Source organism: Sarcophilus harrisii, chromosome 1 (assembly GCF_902635505.1).
Source record: "Sarcophilus harrisii chromosome 1, mSarHar1.11, whole genome shotgun sequence".
Lineage (NCBI taxonomy): Eukaryota > Metazoa > Chordata > Mammalia > Dasyuromorphia > Dasyuridae > Sarcophilus > Sarcophilus harrisii.
Genome location: NC_045426.1, coordinates 385123754 through 385129753, shown reverse-complemented (window position 1 = coordinate 385129753; position 6000 = coordinate 385123754). Strand labels below are relative to the sequence as shown.

General features: G+C 40.8%; 1 protein-coding gene across 2 annotated transcripts in view; it reads left to right on the top strand.

Annotated features, from left to right (window-relative positions):
- The first annotated feature begins 1361 nt into the window (after nt 1-1361).
- The window catches only part of SLC6A3 (solute carrier family 6 member 3), a 91841-nt gene continuing 87202 nt past the window's right edge, over nt 1362-6000 (top strand). The window contains exon 1 of one of the 2 annotated variants that reach the window (XM_031946102.1): nt 1362-1912. The gene's annotated coding sequence lies outside the window, so the exon portion shown is untranslated. Of the gene's footprint in view, nt 1913-3554; nt 3776-6000 lie in introns of those variants that run through there. The other variant, XM_023495895.2, reaches the window with a different exon arrangement.

The window sequence follows — 6000 nt, the reverse complement described above, 5'->3', positions numbered from 1 at the left end:
GGAGATGATGCTGGGATAGCTTGCCCAATTTGCATGTCATGATAACCCATCATACTGACTCCTTTCATTAGGTTTTAAGCTCTTTGAGAACAATATAGTGCCTGTGCCTAGCACAAAGCCTTCAACTTAGTAGTTTGTTTAATGCTTACATGATATTTTTGCAATGTACTTCCCTTTTTTTTAAATAGCATTCTATTTTTCTAAATACAAGTAAAGTTAGTTTTCAATATTTATTTTTGTAAAATTTTGCGTTCCAAATTTTTCTCCCTCCCTCCTTTACTTCCCATAGACAGCAAGCAATCTGAAATAGGTTAAATATGTGCAACTTTTTAAAAATATATTCATATTTGTCATGCTCAAGAAAAGTCAGATCAAAAGGGAAAAAAAAACACAAGAAAGAAAAAACAAGCAAACAACCAACCAACAATAAAAAGGTGAAATTACTATGTTTTAATGCACATTAACTCTCCATAGTTCTCTAGATGCAGATGGCATTTTCCATTCCAAATCTATTGGAACTGTATTGAATCACCATATTGCTGAGAAGAGTCAAGTCCATCACAGTTGATCATCACATAATCTTCTTGCTACTGTGTACACTGTTCACAGCATTCTGCTCACTTCATTCATTATCAGTTCATGTAAGTCTTCCCAGGTTTTTCTGACATCAGCTTGCATATCATTTCCCATAGAACAATAATATTCCATTATATTCATATACTATAACTTATTCAGCCATTCCCCAACTGATGAATATTCATTCAATTTCCAGTTTCTTGCCACCACAAAAAAAAAAAAAAAAAAAAAGGATTGAAAAGGATTGCTACAAACATGTTTGCACATGTGGATCCTTTCCTTTCGTTTATGATCTTTTTGGAATGTGCTTCCCTTTCCATTCTTATTTTCTATTAAGTTTCCTTCAAGAACTCTCCCTTCTAATCAAATGATCTGCTAGCTGCTGATAGAGAATATTTCATTTCTCTCCTTCATGACTTTATACAGGTCTGGAATGCACAGCCTCCTCTCTTCTGTCCTAGATTCCTGCAAAGCACAACTCAAGTGAGCACACACGAGACCTGTCCTGACTAAAAGACATTCTCCTTCTTGAAATTATTTTGTATTTTCGTTATATTTGCTTGCTTGTACATGCATCCTTCCCCACTCCTTTCTTAGAATATAAGCTCTATGAGGACAATGACTGCCTTTTTTTTTAATGCCCAGTGCATTGCAAGTAAATGTTTATTGAATTTAATTGAGTTGAATTGAATGTTTGTATTGTAAAGTATTACGAAACTCTCTCTTCTAAACCAGTAGTCTGTTTCAGAGTTCTAGTTCAGCCCTAGGGACTCCATGCAATTCAATTAATCGCAACTGTCTTGGAAAACAGTATCCAGCAATTGCAGCCGTTACGACAACCAGTCCTCTGGACCGATTCAGTTAGCCTCAAGGAAATAAATAGCTTAACTACTGAGGGTACGCTCTCTCCTCTGCAAACATCTTTGCGAGCTGGGGTGGAAAGTGGTGGGGTGAGCAAAGGAAAGAAGGATGCAGCGCGTTTTCACGCGACATTGTGCTAGCACTTTTTCTGCTTAGAGAAGGAAGAGTGGCTACTGAGCTTCTTGCTAATCTCTTCGGAGTCAACTTGCGCCCCAAGCATTGCTATTGGGAGCTCCCAGCTAAAAAGAGAAGAGAGGAGGGTTAAAGACAGTGCATACAGCAAAGCTAGATCAACAACCGAAAAAAAAAACGGAAAATCTTGGATAGACCACGGAGCCCGAATGGGGGCGGAGAACCTGACATCTGTGTGGAAATATCCTGAGCTGGGACTCTGATACTGGGCGCTGGAGGGTCTGACATGCCTAGGGGGCTCCGCTTAGCTTCAACGCAAAGATCTGGGAGGTTTGCCTGAAAGGTAAGTGACATGAAGGGTCGTTTTGATCTCCCTTTCCCTCTTCGCAAAAAGCTGCCTGGTGTACCCCAGTCCTGCTGGATTTTATTCTCTGAGTGCTCCATAATGAGTTAGACAAAGGAAAAATGAGTATATATTTTTTTAATCGAGACTTCGGGGCAGGCCTTCCAGGAGCTCCATCCCAACTTCTCGAGCTGGTCAAACAGGTCCCAACGAAGTCAGTAGTTGTGTGGAGGAAAGAGGTACTGGGGAAATTCAGGAAGCCCCAGTACTGATGCTGCCACTAACTATCATTTGTGCCACAAGTCACTTTACTTAAATCAAATCACCTCTCTGGGCGTCCTTATTTGTATACTAATTCATATCCTTAGATGCAGAAGAAGGGAGTTGAATTAGATCAAATCGAAACTGCTTTCCAGCTCTAATAATCTATGAATCTGGGAGCGTAAAGAGGAGATTGTAGTTAGAAGAATCGCTAAATTGGACTCAGGTTATGTTTTGAATAGAACTCATAATAACAGAAATTTTTACATTTGATACATATTAAGAAAAGCTCAGCTTTTCTTAAACATAAAAGACAAATTGTTTAGTTTATCAAGTACTCCAGTCTTTGTGCAAAGAAAAAAAGGTTTGTAGATAGGTTACATATATAAAGTACTTTTAAGTTTTGAAACTCACTTTACGAACATTACCTCATTTGAAGTTCAAAGCAATCCCGAAGTACTATTATTGTTTTCATTTTACAAATGAAGCAACTTAAAGAGGTTTTCTTTTTTTAATTTCCAAGACAATTGAACTAGTAAATATCCAAGATAGTTTTAAGAAGTTATAGATTTATGGATGGAAGGAATGTAATATTCTGCCTACCCCCACATAACAGATGGGCAAATTGAGAGATTAAGTGTTTTACCCTCAGTCATCCAAAGGGTCTTCCTGACTCCAAATGCAGCCCTCTTTCCATTACATAAATTTGCCTACCTAGGTAGTAAGTAGGTTTCCAATGCAGTCTGCTCAAACTACCTCTTTCTGATTAGATCAAATCCTCCTTCAAAACGTTCACACAAACAAACTACAGCGAAAGGCCTGAACTTTGATTCATAGCGATTAAACGTAGGTGATGTGGTTCAGCTACTAAAACTCATTCTCCTAGAGAATTTGGGAGATTTTAGGAAGCTTGGTGATTGGAATTTTGCTTAGTCCGGTGCATGAAGTTAGGGCTTTATCTGAGGACCTAGAAAAGGGGATTTTTCCCCCCCAGAGAGGAAGCAGAATCTCTCTCTAGCCAATTCTCTAAAATTTTGGAACTAAACTTTTAATGCAGAGATCTTCTTGCAGTTCTGAAAACAGGGTGCAGGGAATGTTGGGTGGGCTAGTCTCTTCATTTCTCTGCTTCTCGCTTCCCCTACTTCAAAAACAAACTCCTCGAGGGAAAGGGAAGAAGGGCAGAATGGAGGTGGGGAAGTCGACCACTTGATTTCAGTATTCTAAGAGCCTTAGACTTGGGAACGAGCTGGAGGTCAGAAGGCATCTATCTATGTAGTTCAGGGCGAGGGTGAGGGATGGGGGAAGGGAGGAGGAATTTGGTCTAGGAGTGGAAAGCGAAGAGTGAGGTAGGGCGGGGCGGGGCGGGGCGGGGCGAAGCAGGAGACCCGGCTCTCAGAGCTGGGAACCCTAAAATGAGATAGAAAGAAACCTTGAGGTCTCGAAGAGAGCCAAAGGGCGTCCCCACTGGCTCAAATCTTCAGACAAGTCTGCTAGGCAGTCCCACAGACTTGGAAGTCCTTCTGTGAAGGTGAAACTAAGACAAACCTGTCGAGTCTTGGGGGAAAAATAATAATCTGGAGGGACATCTTCCTCCATAGCCAGGTAAGGAAGCCTTTCGGGGAGAAGCCCTTGACCCCCTCACTGGGGTTAGGTACCTACTTGGCTGCATCTGTGTCCATCCACCTCTATGCCTCGGGGTCTTACGGACTCCAACCTTCTTCCCCCAAGCTCCCACATCTATCCACATTGCCTACTTTCCCCATTGTTCCTTCGGGTCAGCCTTTTCTTGCGAGAGGGGCTTTGCATCCACCTCCCTGAACCATCCCAGCTTGTCTTGAAGAACGATTTCTCCGTGACTGGGAGTCAGAGGACAGGGTGTCCCTTAGGGTAAGAGAACTTTCACCTGTCTCCACGTGGGTTTGAGGATGAGGGTCAGCAGAGGCAGCGATTTAGAGAAAAGGTAGCTAGAGACCGTGGCAAGTAGAAAGCACTCCCACTTCCCGAAAAGTAATATTATAAAGAGTTAGTATTGAAAGTTCTAGTCGGAATTGTTGAAAAACATAAACGTGGGCACGAATAGACCTGTTTAAGATAAACTGGGCTACCATTCTGCGCTGTTTCTTTAGCCATTTAGCCCCTGGAAAAAGTGAAGAGATGTCTTTGTTTTGTGCTCCGCTACTTTGAAGCCAGAGTCGTGTCTTTAAGAGAATCGGTCCTCTCTCAAACTCAGAAGAAACTCATTTCTTGGGCGTTCGGGCAACATCCCCTCTCCGGAGTCTGGGACTCCACTGCCCAATTACCCTAAGAAATCTCGTTCTTCTCAATCTTGCTTTTTCTAAAGCGCTGGTGAACTGGGAGGAGCTGCTGCAGTTTACCGAGTATATGCCATGCAAGGAAACAAATAAAGGGAAATCATAGGTCCAGAGAAAACAATCCTATCCATTTTTCTCAGGGCACTGACTTGTAATTTTTTCCCCCCTTTAAACAGTGGGTCTCTTCAGAGTATAGTGTGGTTCACCCAGTGGGCAGCCAGTACGTGTTTGTTGATGTTGGTTTTGTGTCATGATTTCTTCTTTAGTGAATCAGAGAATCTGACAGTACATAAAGAGTCTGATCGTTCCTCCCAAAGACATAAAGGGAACTGTGATCGGCAAGCATAACCCCCAATATTCATACACAAAATTAATTTTCTTAACAAATACACTGTCTACAGAGCTTTGTAAGAAAAATGATTCATTGGGGGCTAGGGTGGTGTGTCTGCTTTATGCCCAGCTGGGGAAATCTTTGCCTCTGATGTCACAGTACTCAAGAAAGCAAAAGGAAAACGTGCCCTGTTGCCCCCTCTCCACTGAACTTAGTGGAAATCTCTCTTTTTAGAGGGCAAAGAGGTTGAACATCCATGGCACTTTAAAGAGGGGAAAAAATACTTACTTTCTGCACCTGTTACTTTGGGATTTGTGTGCACCTATGTCCAAAACGTGGTTAGTGGGTGTGTGTTAAATGGATGTACTTACTTTTCATTTCAAGTTCATGGCTGAAGAAGAAACAAATTAAATGACCTTTTACAAAGCACAAATGTCAAAGCTTTGAAATATAGCAGAATAATGCCACTGACTACTAGAGTTTTTTTCTTAGGTATTTGTTAAACCAAATGTATCTTTAAGCAACAGAAATCTATGTGCTGGTTTTGCCCTTGGGGAAAGACATGAGTCAAACATTGCAAAATGTTTAACAAAAAGGAAATAATTGACCTTAAGGTGATTTCGTCTGGAAAAGAGTTGGAAATAATCACCTCAGAGATGACCATCATTTTTACAATTCCATGTTCTTGTGGAGAAGAATGTTACATGATAAGGTGACATGATAGGATAAAGGTGTGTGGGCTTGGAGTGGGCAGACCTGAATTCAAATCTTGTTACTTGCTTAAATAACCATGAGGAAGTCACAACTTTTCTGGACCTCAGTTTTCTTATCTTTAAAAGGAACTATTCCAATGGGGTTTGAATGTGTGACTTTTTAATTTCTCGTTGAACTTGAAAGCTATGATTCAAATTGGAAGTTGAACCAAATGAGTATTTTAACCCAGCTTTTCCTGTTGGGTTGTAAATATTGGGAGGGAAGCATCATATTAAAAACAGATATTGTCTTAATCATGAGTAAAACTGAGGTATCTTGGTGCCCTTTTAATATGCTACAAAGAAATTTACTTATATGATAAAGCTTCCAGATATACTGGATGCTTCTGGGTTTTCTCTCTTTGAATTGATAGTTGATAATATAAATCTTGAAGCCATGTGCACATTTCTTTGATATTTGGAGGAAGAGGA